The 18,850-nt window shown below is 43.4% G+C and overlaps 1 long non-coding RNA gene across 5 annotated transcripts; it reads right to left on the bottom strand.

Annotated features, from left to right (window-relative positions):
* Positions 1–327: 327 nt before the first annotated feature.
* LOC109888786 (uncharacterized) lies at positions 328–18,849 on the bottom strand. 5 transcript variants are annotated; one of them, XR_004210878.1, is made up of 4 exons: positions 18,447–18,849; positions 11,440–11,542; positions 3,000–3,161; positions 328–2,866 (listed from the first exon to the last, which is right to left on the bottom strand). It is a non-coding gene; the product is annotated as an uncharacterized LOC109888786 (long non-coding RNA). The 5 variants fall into 5 exon arrangements; XR_002255206.2 differs by lacking the exon at positions 18,447–18,849 and having other exon boundaries at positions 328–2,488; positions 2,771–2,866; positions 11,440–12,239; XR_004210876.1 differs by lacking the exon at positions 18,447–18,849 and having other exon boundaries at positions 328–1,165; positions 2,343–2,866; positions 11,440–12,239.
* Between the last annotated feature and the right edge of the window lies 1 nt (position 18,850).

Consider the following 18,850-nt stretch of genomic DNA (forward strand, 5'->3'; position numbering starts at 1 on the left):
AGGTGAAATAAAAAATTCAAAAATACGTTATAGTGCATGGAGAATGGTGTTATTTCTATCGGAAATAGTAGGTTTTTCCGACTGGTGCTCGACCTTATTCATGGTTTCCTCTCAAGTAAAGGTGGTGGAATTATGAGGGAGGGAAGTCGTGTACAAATACGCCGTATTCTGCCCATCACTGCCACATCTCCATCTATGACCTCCGGCCCAAATGATTAGCTGGCTGTCAGGCGTTTCCTCATGCTTATATTCAAGGTCAGATGATTGCATAGAAAGGGCATGAATTCCCCCCTAAGTGAAGAAAAATAATGACTCCCACACACTATGTACTTGCAAATCAAACATTTTATTGACAAATGCAACTTTTAGGTGAAGACGTACAGAAAAGGAAGTGAATTTATGGGATCACATGAACAGTGTGTGTGAAATAGCTTGTCTGGACTTCCTCAACTCAAAACCAAAGGGGTACTCCCGGGGCGAATGGCATTAATCTGCGCAGTCCGGTTCCTGTGTGTGTGTTGTGACTCTTGACTGTGTGTGAGGGGGGTTTTGGCTATAGCGCAAAGTTTTTTTTTTATGGCTTTTTACCCACGAGACTCGGCGTGTGGAACGGGATGGAGACCTCATGACTGCAGTCTGGGGCGGCACGTCCCCCCCCCCCCCCCTTCTCCTCTCCTTCCCTCCTTCTCTGTGTATCTCCTTTGTCTGATAAGAGGTTGGGCTCCACGCCCCACTCATGTCATGTGCTGCTCATCACCATCGCATGGCAACACACACAAGAACGTGTGTTGATGTCTCTGACTGGTAGTCTGTGTCTCGGGATGTATTTTGAATGTGAACTTCACATTTAGCATTTTGCTATCTGTGTGTGTGTGTGTTGTATCTAAGTGTTTTAGCATGTGGTAGCAGTGGACCAAGGAGCAGTCCTCTGAGTGGTGTTAGGTCCTGTGAGTGGGTGTGTATGGTCTGGGTCACCGGCTTTTAGTACTGCAGGACCCCCACTCACCATTCATCTACACCCACGCCTTTCTCAATCCATCCTCTCTCCATCCATCTCTAGTCTCTCCTCTATCCATCCATCTCTAGTCTCTATCCTCTATCCATCCATCTCTAGTCTCGATCCTCTATCTATCCATCCATCCATCTTCTCTCCATCCATCCTTTCCTGTGGACCAAGAAGCATTCCATCCGGTGATTGTTGCATGAGATACTGTATTACATTGACACACACACATACATGCATGAACACATTTACACATTTACACACACACACACACACCTTCAGGGGACGTTCTCCTTGCTGTAGAACAAACAACAGGACAATTGTATTGATTTAATTAGCAAAAGCTTCTGTTCTAAAAGCTTTTGTTCTAAAGTAAAGCATTACTTTAGCATTATAGGGTTATGAAATCCAATATCAGTTCTGGCCTCATCACCCTGCTACAAGCTGTGTCCAAACATCTCGCCAATAATGGAGAGACAGAGAGCATTGTTGATCTATCAGGTCAAGGTTGGGCTGCTTCTTTATCAGCTGGATTGATCTGTAGACATAAACATGTATGCTGGGCCCGTACACACCTTTGATTGAGGGCTTTGGGAGTTTGTGTGTGTCCCCTGTCAAGGATATTTCGTCTATGTGTGCGTCTGGTGGGGGTTATTCATTGTGTGTGTGTGTGCGTGTGTGCCCTCTGGTACGGGGTGTGTTTGTGTGCGTGCCCTCTGGTATGGGGTGTGTGTGTGCGTGCCCTCTGGTACGGGGTGTGTGTGTGTGTATGCGTGCCCTCTGGTACGAGGTGTGTGTGTGCCCTCTGATAAAGAGTGTTTGCGTGCCCTCTGGTACGGGGTGTGTGCGTGCCCTCTGGTACGGGGTGTGTGTGTGCCCTCTGGTACAGGGTGTGTGTGTGCCCTCTGGTACGGGGTGTATGTGTGTGCATGCCCTCTGGTTTTGTGTGTGTGTGTGTGTGTGTTCCCTCTGGTATAGGGAGTGTGTGTGTTTGTCTGTGCCCTCTGGCACGGGTTGTGGGTGTGAATGCACAGAGAGCTATCAGCTACACATCACATTTCCCCTGTATTTGATGTGTGGGCTTTAAATGTACTCTTTCTACATGGCCTGTCTTTAACAAGCCCAGTGGGAATGGGCTTTCTCAGATAGGGCTTAAGCTCCTGCTAGGAATATATCTTGCCTCAGCGTGTGTGTCTGCGGTGTGTGTGGCTGCTAGTAGGGGGGGCATTCACCTCTGTGTGTGCGCCTGTCAGCTTGTGTGTGTGTGTGTGTGTGTGTGTGTGTGTGTGTGTGTGTGTGTGTGTGTGTGTGTGAGTAAGGAGCAACGGTCGTAACTCACAGTGACTGTAAGCAGAGGCCCTGGCAGGGTGGGACAGCTGTAGACCTGGCCTCAGCGGGGCTGCTGCGGTGCCGGTGGGCCCTTCTCCATGTCACACACAGACCACCAAGCCTCCCTCCAACTTGACACTGCTGCCTGCCAGAGACCTGCCTCAGGCCCACAGCACAGACCAGCTCAGGTAGCACATAGTCAAAACATATGGAGAAATAACAGCCAGGCTGAGAGAGAGGGTGAGAATGAAGTAGAGAGAGGGGAGGGGGGGGTCAGCAGAGGGAAAGACAGGAGTATACATGTAGGTGAAGAAAGAGAGAGGTGGGGTGATAGAAAGAGCAGGGTAGAGGGGAAGAAAGAGGGAAGGAGAAAGGTGAGAGTGAAAGAGAGCGGGGGAGATGGAAAGGTAGAGGGAGAGAGTTTGACCTATGACCCACAAGTTAAATATGTCCTCCCTCTTCAACCTGATCTCTTCAAGCTGTGTGGTCTTCATTTCCACCAGTCACTGGATGCTTCATGACCTTTAACCCAGCCTATATGGATAATATGTATACAGTGAGAATACATTCATTCAACGTTAATTCAACATTTTGGGATCGAGATTGTAAGAGTTGACTCAGTTGTGAAAGCATTTGAAAGGTAGTGTAAGGAGGATGTTGTTTTTACCTGACAACTGCAGCCGAAGTTTTGAATGTAGCAGAGACACATGCTACCTTAAGATGTTTACGTTGGCGGCAGTTGGTGTTCAGGTTGTTTACTTGCTGTCAATGGCAATTCCCTATTTGGTGGAGGTTGAGAAACTCCATGGAAGCCATCTGGTAAACCACTCTAAACAGGGCAGATGACATTGTGTCATTGTTCAAAAATACATACAGCGCAGTGAGTTTCCCTACTCTATTCAAAATACTTTGTAGTCGACCGAGGATACAGTGCATGAACATCCAAACATCTCTACATACTGGTTAAAATGATATACTCCAACTTAGTAGGGAAGTAAACGTACGGACACTTTAGGAAGGGAAAGCAAGTGTCACTGTGTACAGTGCCTTCAGAAAGTATTGACATCCCTTCACTTTTTCCACATTTTCTTGTATTACAGCCTGAATTTAAAATGGATTAAATTGAGATTTTGTGTCACTGGCCTACACACAATACCCCATAATGTCAACGTGTCAAAGTATGTTTTTCTAAATTTGACAAATTCATTAAAAATGAAATGCTGAAAAGTCATCAACCTCTTTGTTATGGCAAGCCTAAATAAGTTCAGGAGTAAAGATACGCTTGACAAGTCAAATAATAAGTTGCATAGACTCACGCTGTGTGCAATAATAGTGTTTAACAATGGTTTTGACTTGACTATCTCTGTACCCCACACATACAATTATCTGTAAGGTCCCTCAGTCGAGCAGTGAATTTCAAACACAGATTCAACCACACAAGACCAGGGAGGTTTTCCAATGTCTCCCAAAGAAGTGCACCTATTGGTAGATGAAAATACATTTAAAAAATCAGACATTGAATATGTACACCCAGTCACTACATAAATACAGGCATCCTTCCTAACTTAGTTACCAGAGAGGAAGGAAACCTCTCAGGGATTCCACCATGAGGCCAAACAGTTAGAGTTTAATAGCTGTGGTAGGAGAAAACTGAGGATGGATCAACACTGTAGTTACTCCACAATACTAACCTGAATGAGAGGGGAAAGAAGGAAGCCTGTACAGAATACAAATATTCGAAAACATGCATCCTGCTTGCAATAAGGCACTAAATCTATGGCAAGACTTGAAAATGGCTGACTAGAAATGATCAACAACCAACTTGACAACGCTTGAAGAATTGTGCAAATATTGTACAATCCAGGTGTGCAAAGTTCTTAGAGACTTACCTAGAAAAACTGATGCCGAAGGTGATTCTAACATTCATTTCATTTTCAAAAAATATGCTAAAATGTGTAAAGACATTGGGTTTTGTGTGTAGATGAGTGTGAAGAATATCTGTTGAATAAATTTTGAATTCAGGCTGTAACACAGCGAAATGTGGAACACGTTGGGGGGTATGAATACTTTCTGAAGGCACTGTGTATATTTACTGGGCTCAGCGCAAAGCAAACTGGACCTGGGAGGGAGGGAGTAAACACGGACACACACTTCCTCAGGGCAACACACTGCACGGTGATCTATTGGAGTTGGGTGACAGATACTGAGAATGCCTGGGCCTAAATTCAGCCCTCCACTCCATCAGAAATATCCTTCCTCCCTGGCCAAGGTGAGGGATGTGTACACTTCTCTTGATGGCTGGGAGCAAGGCAAACAGGCCATGCAGCGTGTCACACTTATATCTCCCCCTGTCTGGCGAGAGGTACATACACATATAGGAATACGCGCGCACACACACACACGCAGGTGCACGCCGAGGTACACACACATACCAGGCAGCTGCATAGAAAAAGGGAGGAGAGCAGAGAAAAGCACCACTTCACTCCAGCCCCTTGTGACTCTACTATTGTAGTAAATCTCACCCAGCCATCCCATGTCCCACTCCACGCCATAGTAAACTGCTGCCTGCATGAGAGGAAAGTCCCGCCTTCATTTATTTGATCTATCCTTTGTTTAACCTGGCGAATCCCACTGAGATGGTCATCTTGTTTACAAAGGAGTTGATTCTCTAAGCTCATGACTACCTAATGCTCTGTACAGTATAACAGACCTGTACAACAGTAGTCAGTCAGCCAATCAGATGGCTATTTAACACACATGACCGGCCTAGATGCAGTTTCTAATGGGAAATGGTGAGCTTTCACTTCACTTCTCTCCCGCCTCTGCTGCTAATACTACTCTGTTCCCAACATCTAATTACTACGCCTTTTGAACAAACCAGAAATGAATCCATTTCATTCTCTTCGCCCAATTAAACCATCCATCCTCTTACTTACGCCCACCACAGAGTTACCTCTCTCTCTCTCTCTCTCTCTCTCTCTGAATGAGACTTGAGAGTAGTTTAAAGATTCTCACTACTCCGGTTGACTTCCTGGAAAACTAGCCCCACCGTGACTGTCTCGTTATCTTAATGCTGGAGTCCTAGAGTATCCCACAAAGTCGGAGCTCAGTCGGATCACAAGGCCTTTAGACTGTCTGAACCTGAGGAGGGAGAGGAAAAGGAAGAGATAGAATAGAGAAAGTGTGGTGTGTTCATGCTATCCTCTCTGTTAACCAGAGGGCATTCGAGGCTACATCACTACTCTGTATGCTAATTGGTTGCAGCCTCTGTTACTCGGCAGCCAATCCCCCGTCAACACCTCCGCAGACACCCAGGGTCGACGTGTGTGTGTGAGAAGGTGTTTTCTGTCGGATATACAATGTCTTCAGATATACCCTTCCACATTTTGTTGTGTTATAGCCTGAATTCATAATGCATTCAATAGATTTTATTCTCACCCATCTACACACAATACCCCATATTGATAAAGTGAAAACATGTATTTAGAAATGTTTGTATATGTATTGAAAATTAAATACAGAAATATGTCATTTACATAAGTATTCACACCCCTGAGTCAATACATGTTAGAATTGCCTTTGGCAGCGATTACAGTGTTAAGTATTTCTGTGTAAGTCTCTAAGAGCGTTGCACACCTGGATTGTATAATATTTGCACATTTATTATTAAAAACATTATTCAAGCTCTGTCGAGTTGGTTGTTGATCATTGCTAGACAGCCATTTTCAAGTCTTGCTATAGATTCTCAAGCAGATTTAAGTCAAAAAATGTAACTAGGCCACTCAGGAACATTCAATGTCATCTTGGTAAGCAACTCCAGTGTATATTTGGCCTTGTTTTAGGTTATTGTCCTGCTGAAAGGTGAATTTGTCTCCAAGTGTCTTTTGGAAAGCAGACTGAACCAGGTTTTCTACTAGGACTGTGCCTGTGTTTATCTCTATTCTGTTTATTTTTTATCCGAAAGAAACTCCCCAGTCCTTGCCGATGACGATCATATTCATAACATGATGCAAACACCAACCATGCTTGAAAATAGGAAGAGTGGTACTCCGTGATGTGTTGTTGGATTTTCCCAAAATATAACGCTTTGTATTCAGGACAAAATGGTAACATTTTTGCCATGTTTTTAAGTTTTACTTTAGTGCATTATTGCATGTTTTGGAATATTTTTCTGTACAGGCTTCCTTTTCACTCTTTTCATTCAGGTTAGTATTGTGGAGTAACTACAATGTTGTTGTTCCATCCTCAGTTCTCCTGTCACAGCCAACTCTGTAACTGTGTTAATGGCACCATTGGCCTCATGGTGAAATCCCTGAGCATTTTCCTTCCTCTCCAAAAACTGCATTATGAAGGACACCTGTGTCTTTGTAGTGACCGGGTGTATTGATACACCATCCAAAGTGTAATTAATACATTCACCATGCTCAAAGGGATGTGTTTTTTTACATTTTATGTATCTACCAATCGGTGCCCTTCTTTTGTGAGGCATTAGAAAACCTCCCTGGTCTCGGTGTTTGTAATTCACTGCTCGACTGAGGGACCTTACACACAATTGTATGTGTGGGGTACAGAGATGAGGTAGTCATAAATAAATAATGTTAAACACTTATTGCATACAGAGTGATTCCATACAAATTATTATGTGACTTGTTAAGCACATTTTTACTCCTGAACTTATTTAAGCTTGCCATAACAAAGAGGTTGAATACTTACTGACCAAAGACATTTCAGATTTTCATTTTTAATTCATTTGTACAATTTCCACTTTGACATGACTTACTTTCTGACTTTATTGTCCCCATGGGGAAATGTTGTTGCGGTGTCATGTTCACATTTAAAGTGGCATTTAAATACAAAACAAAATTGACAATACAACTTTCATAACAGTTACATACCAATAAAACATTTTTTTTTTAAAACATTTTTCAAAAGACTAGCCTGCTGGCCTTACTGAGTCGATAGGAACATTAGCCGGAGCTATTTAGGAGGGATATCACACCTGGCACAAATTATTGTCTAGTTCTGTTTTTCCTGCTGAGGGGTGCCCTATACCTGCGCCCAGAGGGAAGTAGTTTAAAGTCCGGGTACAGGGGGTGGTTTGGGTCTAAAATGATTTTGTGAGCCTTGCGGAGGACCCTGACCTTAAAGATCTCATCCAGGCCTGTTTGTTTGTGTGTAAGCTAGTGACACAACATCTGAATTGAATCCATTTTAAAATCAGGCTGTAACACAACAAAATGTGGAATAAGTCCAGGTGTGTGAATACTTTCTGAAAGCCCTGTATCAGAGTATTTAGAGAAAATACCTTTATATGGTGATGTCCGACACTTTTCATGCGTTTCTCAGCCTTTGACAGAGGCTAACCTGGTTTAAATTGGTATCTCATAATTGAAAACCAATTATCTTATGTTACTTTAAAGGGCCTCGGTGTTAGCTTAGCTGGAAAGTGTTTCACTTGTTGGAACAGGTTATTTTTAGGCGAGTTCATGAACGAGGCAAAGTTGAGTTCAATTTACTGCACTAGATACATTTTTCTTCTCTGTCGCTCTGGGAACGGGGACGAGTGTTTACTCCAATACAACTTCTTTATTAACTTTATATATCTAAAATGGCCGTGGCGGAGGCTGCTAACGTTTCAAAAGACTGCAGTTGTGTGTTACATCATAAATATCCCCCTACTTCAGAAGAAATCTACAGCCATATTCTAGAGATGGTGGCATGTATTGATGCAACAGTTGGCTACTGAATAAAACCTATTTATTGAGAAGAAGGTGAAGACAATGAAGAGGAATAATACAAGACGAAGAAGGCAGGGACCACCTGGAATGATCCAAAGCAGGCGGTCACATACCTTTTCTGAGTCGGATCAATTTCTGATGCAAGCCGAGATCTACCGTTCAACCGTTTCTTTTGTTGTTGTACATGATTTAAAAAACGTAGGGCAACATTGACCTATTAAAAACGGTACTGTAGTAATGAGGTTTGTGCAGTAGGCTATAGGCCCAATACATTATCACTGCATATTGGCTTTGCTTCTCAGACCCTTTTTTACAATTATATTTCAACATTTAAGGTAGGCTATATGATCACACCGGTAATAGGTCATTTGTTGTATTATTGTGAGGGACAGCTGAATGAGCATACACTTCAATCATTTTAATTTTACTAGGCTGATGGAGCCTGCATCTGATGGTCAGTCTCAGCGGAGGGAGAGAGCAGCAGACTGAGGGTCAGTCTCAGCGGAGGGAGAGAGCAGCATACTGAGGGTCAGTCTCAGCGGAGGGAGAGAGCAGCAGACTGAGGGTCCTCCTCTGACACTGTTCAAAAACATCAAATGTTTTTTGTCACATGCGCCGAATACAACAGGTGTAGACCTTACAGTGAAATGATTACAAGCCCTTAACCAACAATGCAGTTCAAGAAATAGAGTTAAGAAAATATTTACTAAATTAACAAAAGTTTAAAAAAGTTATAAAATCAAAAAGTAACAAGAAAATTGCATAACATTGAGGCTATATACAGGGGACACCAGTACCGAGTCAATGTGCGTGGGTACAGGTTAGTCGTGGTAATTTGTAAAGTGACTATGCATAGATAATAAACAGCAAGTAGCAGCAGTGTAAAAACAAAGGGGGGGGGGGGGGGGGGGGGGTGATCAATGTATATAGTCTGGGTGGCCATTTGATTAGTTGTTCAGCAGTCTTATGGCTTGGCGGTAGAAGCTGTTAAGGAGCCTTTTGGTCCTAGACTTGGTGCTTCGGTACTGCTTGCCGTGCGGTAGCAGAGAGAACAGTCTATGACTTGGATGACTGGAGTCTTTGACAAATTTTTGTGGCCTTCCTCTGACACCTCCTGGTATAGAGGTCCTGGCTGGCAGGAAGCTTGGCCCCAGTGGTGTACTGTGCCGTACACACTACCCTCTGTACCTCCTTTGCTTTAGCTTTCTTTTATGCCTGCTATGTTACTGCAGACAGTCCTCCGATTGGTAGGCCTATAGTGTACTTGATTTGCTCCCCCCGGGAAGGCAGAGTTTGTACCTTCAAACATATGAAATGGTTCAAAATGGGAACACATGGAACACATGGAGCGCAGGGCAGCTGAATCAGGTGCACCTACCAACAACAGCGTAAAATAAAAAATAGGAACGCAAGGCTTATTGTTGGGTTTTTTACAGAAATATTTGGCGATCGACTAGGAATGCCTTGGAGATCGACCTGTTGATGACCACTTATCTAAAGAAAGCGTTCCAAAACAGGGTTTCAATGTAGAAGTGCTGTAAAGCCCCTTTACTCCACTACAAACTAAAAGGGAAGTCAAGGAAGTCAAAAGATCCTACTGGCAGTGTTGGAGTGTGAAACGGTCGGAGGATCGATGCCAGTGTCAACTCTAGATGTCACATGACCAAAAAAACATTGCCACAGTGTGTGACGCCTCCCGCAGAGCAGAGCTATGTGCACAGGAACTGGCCAAGACAAAGACTTGTGGAATAACAAAAAGCAAAAGGGGCAGTGAAAGATGCTGTCCACAAAAGAAAAAGACATTTAGGTGTCGTGAAAAAAACACTTGCCCTCTTTGCTTACACATGGGCAGCACTGTTGGTTTTGGAGTTGTATGGATGGCCAGGCCAAGGGTTTCCATGTCCTGGAAGGAGAGAGTGGCTCCAAGAATAAGAAGGCACATCACTAGCTGCTGGGCAAGCGTCTTCTGAGGTCTGCCTTGTCACATTGTGATCCACAGACCTCAATCTGGTGCCAACATAAAACAGCTCTTTGTTCGGCCCTGGAGAACAGTTGCGCTACACACACATTTCCCCCCTGAAACGGACTATAAATGGATTTTGCTTCTCCTTCAAGACGAAAGGGGGTTTGCCAACAAAGACCAAAGAGGAACAATCATGTTTTCTCTGTGATTTTGAAGGAGCTCCAATGACGGTTTTGAGAGGGGCGGAAGACCTTTCTAATGTAATGTAAGAGGGGTTTTGAGGAAGATGGATTTCCGGTCATGTCGTCCTATCAACTGAGCCAGGCTGGACAAGGAGGACTAGACCGTGGGTCTTCAAGCTGTAGCTTCATGCTGTGCTGTTGAGACCGACTGAGAAATCCCAAAGATACTTCAGAAACCATGAAAATATCATTAAGTTCACCAGCCCCACTGTCTCGACTTCGGCCGAAGTTGGTCCCTCTCCTTCTTCGGGCGGCGTTCGGCGGTCGACGTCACTGGCTTCCTAGACACCACCGATCTATGTTTCATTTTCGTTTTGTTTTGTCTTGATCATACACACCTGGTTTCCATTCCATTAATGATGTTCCTTATTTAACCCTCTGATTTCCCTCTCTGTTTTTTGCGTTATTGTTTGTCATGTGGGTTCTCATTGTTCGTGCTTGGGATTATTGTATTTGTTCCTTGTTGGAATCTTATTTATTTTGGAGTAAATTTTGGATGATTACTCAGAACTGTGTCCTGCGCCTGACTCTGCATTTTTTCATTTTACCAACGTCCTCACACCCACTCACCAGTCCTTGAAGACTGCAGGAGGCCATTTGAGGTAGCAAGGTTGTCTCCCCTTAGTCTTTTCCAACGTGCTGTGCAGAGATTTGAACTGTTTCAAATCGAAGTCCGTTTTAGCGTAAAAGCTATTAGTTACTGAGTGACAGGGATTTTGTGCATTCTTGCCAATACAGACCCCTGACAACATTTAATTTACTGTGAATGCCTCATTCAACGGCCACAACCATATCTAAAGCATCAAGCAGACACATGCCAGTCACCCAACAGAGTGCTGTGTACATTGCACAATGGGGGCCTCCTGGTTTTGCAATGCAAACTAAGAGAGCCGGCGAGGTTTGCTAAAATGCGTTGTTGACCCCAAATTGCCAGAAAAAATTGACAAATCTGTCAGCACCTCCCCCATGGCTGGTTGGCGAGGACAAGGAGGGTGGAGAAGTATCTAAATGGTCTTCCATAATATTTGAGCTGAATGAGGCAGTTTCTCTGAAACTGGACCACGTTGGGCTTTGAGGACCTATATTCACAGAATGGGAACACACAAGCACTAAAGTTAGCACTGAATATGAATATGAGGTATGCATATAGGCAAACAAACTCACCATGACAAACACTGGAAAAGGTTGGCCCGCCCATTAGTCTGCAAAGGATTCATTCCATGGTTTGTCGGCGACTCAGCGCACAAGCCTCCAGGCCAACAAGCAACTTGACATTCCCGTCCACATGAAACAAACCAAACAGTGAGTTAAGGAGCCGCCAGAAGTGCAGCATTAGTGTACACAGCCATAAGTCAAGAGATCTAATCAAGATAAAAAAAATGGACAGGAGTCCTGATTAAAAAGGCAGGGAAAGCCTGGGACAAGTGTTTACCTGACCTTTCAACTCCTCCTCAACGCAGGCTCGTTGTGCAACATTGGGCTCTGCGTCTTGGTTGTTTACAATGGTGATATATGGAGGCGGATTAAATTGTTCCCTGCTGTTAAAATATATTGGATTTGTTGATGCTGGTGGGTGGACTCTGTTTAGTGAATGCTCCAATTAAACACAATCAGGCTATTTCAGAATGATGGGGATTTACCAAGGCAGACCGTATTATAAACACTAACCAGGTGATTGGGAGTGAGACCTTTAATGATGAGTAATTACTGGAGGAAATTACCATTATGGAGATGCAACACATGGTTAAGCCATGGCTAAGTCGTTCTATTTACTCTGGGTTGTCCCTATCATAAAGTGTCTCAGAGTAGGAGTGCAGATCTAGGTTCAGTTTTTTGCATTTTATACCATAATGAATATGATTGTATGTGTAACGGATGTGAAACGGCTAGCTTAGTTAGCGGTGGTACGCGCTAAATAGCGTTTCAATCGGTGACGTCACTTGCTCTGAGACCTTGAAGTAGTGGTTCCCCTTGCTCTGCTTTTGTGGAGCGATGGGTAACGATGCTTCGTGGGTGTCAGTCGTTGATGTGTGCAGAGGGTCCCTGGTTTGCGCCCGGGTATGGGCGAGGGGACGGTCTAAAGTTATACTGTTATATTGGTGCCGTGACCCGCTTTGTGAATACGGGCCCAGACTCTCAGTAGCTGGTTGGCTGAAATCAGGTTGGAAGAGTTTGTTTATAAAGGGGCATACAGCGGAGGGTGAAGGTGTGCTCCACTTTCTCGCCCGGCCTCTCTGCCTTTGTGTCGGAGTGTTTGTGCAGGATTTGAGTGGCTCTTCAAGTGTTTGAGCTTCATCAGTTAGGACAATACACTTTAATCGTGGCACCCATAGTCAGTGAGATCTAGGCCCATGCCGCCGCTGAAGGGAGCCTGGGCTCGTCCCATGGGTGTGGCCTTCCTCTCGTGTTGAGTCATGCATCACACAACATCAACTCCCCTTCATGGAGACACACACACACCATAATCTCCCTCCACACTCACATCACACAATACATGCACACAACAATACATGCACGCACTGCACACAATACACACACCCAACACACACCAGCCCCCACCCGTCGGCTGACCAGCCCTCCACTGTTGGCCATTATCAACACCTGATTCACCACTCACAGCTCGGCGTCTTTAGGCCTGATGACTCACACTAGAGGGGGCGCATAGAGAGTCCGTATTGCATGTCATACAGGTAGTTCTCTCACCCCTCACATTCTCTTTCTGGAAATGTTTGTCATCATCACTCAATGAAGCTCTGTTATTTGAAAGGATTTCTCCAATGACAGAGCTGGAGGAGGAGCATCATCACTCAAGAAAGAAACAGGAAGAACTGGACAATAAACGGCCCAACTCACCTCCCCTCCCATCCTAGATAGTCACCGGAGACACTTCCCAAATCTTCAAGACTTTTGTAATGGAATATTTTGACAGCATGCAATGCTTAATTACTTTGCTGGAGTTGCAGAGCGTCAAACCTGCACCGACTTGCTGTGCTAGAAAGTCATTCATTCAATAAGAAGGGGGGCATGACTTTGTTTCAAAGTGCGAGGACAGGAATATACTGCTCTGTTCTGTTCCTCTTCAATGGAAACCAACGGCCCTTAGCAGTCTTACCACTGCCATTACCACTGTGTCTAAGGACAGACTTCTACAGAGCCTCAGAGCCTAGTAGAAGCACAGTGTATGTCCTGTGATAGCTGTATGAGATTCCACATGCTCAGAGTAATTCCTCCCTCCCTCCCCCTCCTTCCTCACTCCTTGTGCGGTGCGTGGCCCTGAGTCATAAGCCCAGCCAGGCCCCCACACTTTCCTTCACAGCCCCTCTCTGGCTGTGGCGAGGAGGACGGCGGATTCACCGACCAACCGAAGGATCACGATCCTCCCAGAGTGAACTCACTGAATAGCCTCCGAAGGCGATGACTCACCCCCACGGAGGAGCACTCCTCTCCGTCTCCTCCTCCAGCCAGCCTCCCCCTCTCAGACAGTTCTCCAACCCCACCACACCCCACCCCAACCCGGATCAGATCAGAGTCCTTCGCCCGTCTGTCTGTCTGGCCTTTGGCACAAAGTCAAGAAACTGAAGGACATATAGCTCACTTGTCTGCATGTTAAACAATGGATACTGGGGAGATAATGACATCCTAAGGCCAACCTGCAAGGTACATAGCTATCATTATCAATCAAATTCAATCACATTTATTTATAAAGCTCTTCTTACATCAGCTGATGTCACAAAGTGCTGTACAGAAACCCAGCCTAAAACCCCAAACCACAAGCAATGCAGGTGTAGAAGCACGGTGGCTCCGAAAAACCGAAACCTATGAAGGCCGAAACCTAGGAAGAAACCTAGAGAGTAACCAGGCAATGAGGGGTGGCCAGTCCTCTTCTGACTGTGCCGGGTGGAGATTATAACAGAACATGGCCAAGATGTTCAAACGTTCATAGATGACCAGCAGGGTCAGATAATAATAATCACAGTGGTTGTAGAGGGTGCAACAGGTCAGCATCTCAGGAGTAAATGTCAGTTGGCTTTTCATAGCCGATCATTCAGAGTATCTCTACTGCACCTGCTGTCTCTAGAGAGTTGAAAACAGCAGGTCTGGGACAAGGTAGCACATCCAGTGAACAGGTCAGGGTTCTATAGGCGCATACCTATCATTAGTGAGGATGAAGATGTCTATAGTTCTGTCTGGGCAAAGTGTGCTCTGGTCTTTAATCATCCCACTCATCTAAAGAAGGGGTTCTTAAACTTTTTCAGCCTGGGATGAGAAATTCTATGTTTTCCTGCGACCCAAGTTTTGGAAAATATGCAACTCTATGTAAATATTGGTACATTTCATTGCCCATATGCCTAAAAACAAATGCAATAAAAACAAATAACAATGAAATGAAATATATATGTATTCCTCATTACAAACACGGTTACATATCTGTCTAGGTTGGAACTGTTGTTACATATCTGACTAGGTTGGAACTGTTGTTACATATCTGTCTAGGTTGGAACTGTTGTTACATATCTGTCTAGGTTGGAACTGTTGTTACATATCTGACTAGATTGGAACTGTTGTTACATATCTGTCTAGGTTGGAACTGTTGTTACATATCTGTCTAGGTTGGAACTGTTGTTACATATCTGTCTAGGTTGGAACTGTTGTTACATATCTGTCTAGGTTGGAACTGTTGTTACATATCTGTCTAGGTTGGAACTGTTGTTACATATCTGTCTAGGTTGGAACTGTTGTTACATATCTGTCTAGGTTGGAACTGTTGTTACATATCTGACTAGGTTGGAACTGTTGTTACATATCTGACTAGGTTGGAACTGTTTTTACATATCTGTCTAGGTTGGAACTGTTGTTACATATCTGTCTAGGTTGGAACTGTTGTTACATATCTGTCTAGGTTGGAACTGTTGTTACATATCTGACTAGGTTGGAACTGTTGTTGTGTCGTGATGCAGCACCTTCAACGAGCCGTGAACTCCGGATAAGAACGCCTGAGGCCAGAGTTGCATCTAACTAGATTTGTTTGACTAATTAATTGACAAGTTAGGAAAGCACCCTGACAACATCCGTAATTTGTTGAAAAACGTCAGTTGGGAGTAACAAATAAGCATTTTCTATTCCATTTTCAATGCCCTCCAACTTGCTTCAAGACTGTCTGAACATCTTTCAGGGACTTGACAATGTGACCAATGGATTTCATAGAGCTTGTAATATGTCCATAAGAGTGCGTCGCCCATAACACAGAGACTTGTTCTTATAGAAGATTCTGTTGACCATTGCAAGAGCAATAAGGATTTTTAGGGGCATTATGACTGGGTTAATTAAACACAGCTGCCCCTAAAAGTCCCTCACTTTTCTTGCTGCCTTTTTCTCATTCTCCCTCCCTCTCTCTCTCTCTTTCCTTCTCTCTCTCTCTGTCTCTGTGTCTCTGTGTCTGTCTCTTTCTCTTATGTCTGTTCCAATGTTTTTGAGATTGAACCGTTGCGTTTACTGGTTGAGGAGTGGGTTCACAGCTTGGATTAGTTGGGTACCATCAGAACCGTGGCTGGATCATTCGGAACAACAAACAGAGGCAAAAGAAGAACCAACCAGCCTGTCAATAGGCCTACACATTAGACTTTGAGTTTAAGTGGATGAGGCTAGAGGGTTTCATATTTCATAGAAAGCAATTTATGAATTGTATATTTATAATGACTGACTGTTATTGGGATTAGCGCGGGCATTTTAAAGGGGGTTGAATGAGTTCAGAGCTTCAGTCTTTCTCAAAAGGGTCCCTAGTCTAGTTCATTAGCTCTTCAGCTTTACTGTAGCAGACAAGGTAAACACAACCTAGGCCAGTTGAATTAGAGGAGTTTGCTGTATTCACAATTACTACGTAATGACAATATATTACATATGTTATGGCTTTTGAATTGCTGTGTCTCAGTTGGAAACTCGACGAACGAATCCAATGACCTGACATACCTTGAACAAGCATTCCCTGGCATCTGCTCGCACATGTAGTGTAGGCCCAGGCCTAGTTACAGCTGCAGCCTGGGTTAGAGACTGATATGGTCTAGTTAAAGTGATTACAAAGACTATTGCAAGTCGCGAGATGAGTCTGACTAGACCTGGAACAATATAAAATGCCATTGAGAAAGGCTTGGCAGGCAGCGAGCACTCTTTATATCCCAACTTAAATCAGCACTCTTGGTGGATATCCCAGATGTCCAGCATAGCCATGGTGCTTATTCAATCCAGGCCCGTGTTACCAGCCTCCCAAGCCTTCCTACTTAGGCCCTCTACACTCTCACACTCATACTGGCTGTTTTCCTGGTTGGTATTGAGGAGGAGTTGTGTCATGCAATGTTTTTGGTTTAGTTTTTGGAGTGAGTCATTTCATCTTTATGGCGGTAGGATGTAAATCAGCTGTGGCCTACATATATCTTAAAATGACCTGAAACAGAGCAATAGGAAAGTTAATGACGACGTCTCACTTAGTTTGAGGGTGTAATCTATTTGATTCCGTTTTTAAACTTGAAACTCAGTTCACGTGTGAGATCTATCATTTCAGTATCATTTCATAACTGAAGATATCTTAGAGGATATCATTGCCAGTTAGAAGATAATGTTTCACAAATGCTCATCTTCAAGGTTTACTGTCTTTTGTCCTTACACTGATGATAACAAACGAATGAAGTGTTAAAATAAGTACACTGATGTGTAAAATAGTTCAACAGAGCTGACAGCTGACAGCCGCAGCTTTGTCACAACTGTAGCTTAAAATGGCAGGCTTCTATAAACAAAGTCTGTTGCAAAGGAGAGAGAAGAACACCGCCTACTTAAACTGTAAAAAAAAAACAGCACTGTAAAGAAATGTATTGATGTTAGTCAGATGGTGAGATATTAGGCCTAAATACTAGAGAGTACTATTGCAATGATCATTATACTTAGATATATAATAATTAGATAGTATTGCATTCATCTTGGAATAAAACACATGCTTCAGCATATGTCTTACCTAGGTGTCATTTGAGCATGTAGATGTCACCATCAGCATTGCTAATATTAATTACGTAAAGCATTTAGGGAATAGATGCTAAATTCACTAGTGGGGTATGTAGACTATGGCATTTGGCTGGTGAAAATATGCCTGGGACTAATTTGGTAACTGACTTCACTGCTACTTCTATGACTAACACACTTTAAGCATATTAGAAGATGGACTTTTCTCCCCCTCAGTTGAATTCAACTTTTGTCTTAGACATACAAAGTATTCTCAAGTAGACTGTTAAGAGATGTTATACAAGTTATTGTATCTTTGCATGAAGACGTTTTTTTTAATGGGCCATTTTAAGATGTAGGTCTGATAAATGTTGAGAAGAACACGTTGGCCTGTCAAAGAGATTTAAGCCCACCTGTCACACGTAGAAAACATATGGACTTGATATTAATTCATGTAAAAGCAGTAGATCAGTGTTGTAAAAGTTGTTTTGATGACTTGTCATAATTTCTTGGCCAATCTTATTACAATGAATTTTTAAAAAATAAATGTTTTGACCCTCTCACTTCTAGAATAAGGAACCATATAGGCTATATATTAATTGTGTGTTATAATTGATATTTTGATATCAATCCCTGTGAGGCCCTTAAACTAGGCTTGTGCATTTTGCGAAAAAGTTATATGCTTGGTTAGGTAGTCCATATTCCGGGCAGTGTGCAGTGCATGTCGTCTCCCTAAATTGCATTAGTGCGAAATAGTTCACAAGTACAGAATCTATATTTTGTCAGTTCACTTGCAATATATTCTGAACGTGTTGGTCACATGAGTCAGAAACTGGGACTTTGTAGGCCAGTTGAATGAATGAGGACTCACCTTGCCCGCAAAGACCCAGCCTCTGGCACACACTGATTTCAGAGCACTCTATAATTGTGTGAGGAATTGTGTCTTGTCCTTGAATTATAAGTGGATTATGATGAATAATGCTGAACAAAATAGCCGAAATCCTTTGTAGTTTAGCATTCATTCAGTATATCATATTCAAAAACGCAGTTGGCACAAACTAATTGTCCCAATATTGTCGACTTCTTCCTATCCAGACAAGGCACAACAATTAATTCAAGGAAATCTACAGAACCACAATAGGCTATTCATATTCACTGTTTGACTGAGCTAACGTTGTCTTTACCTGATATTCTCCAATGTCGCAAACATGTTCAGCATAAATGCGCAAAGCGGTAGGATCCGTGATGTCTCGTCCGCATCCCTTGGACAGCAAGATGACTTCGCGCAAAACCCTCGCTTGATGAGTATATGGGAGAGATTGGAGATGCGTGCGAAGTTGAAGTTCGCTGCTGCTCATCACACCACCACCGCCCCTCTTTTTGATCAGTGGCGCTGGTATTGCACAATCACCAAATTTAGAAAGAATATCCTTGGGGACGTATTGCACCATTTTCTTTCAAAATAACTTGAAATGTTGTTTTCTCCAAAATAAGAAAAACGCAACAGTGTAGCACTCGGGATTCCCCTAAGGTTTAAAAAAAGGATAAATGCGATGTTTTCCAGTCTGAGCGAACCCCGTGCGCACGC

The sequence above is a fragment of the Oncorhynchus kisutch genome, linkage group LG1, assembly GCF_002021735.2.
Source record: "Oncorhynchus kisutch isolate 150728-3 linkage group LG1, Okis_V2, whole genome shotgun sequence".
Classification (NCBI taxonomy): Eukaryota; Metazoa; Chordata; class Actinopteri; order Salmoniformes; family Salmonidae; genus Oncorhynchus; species Oncorhynchus kisutch.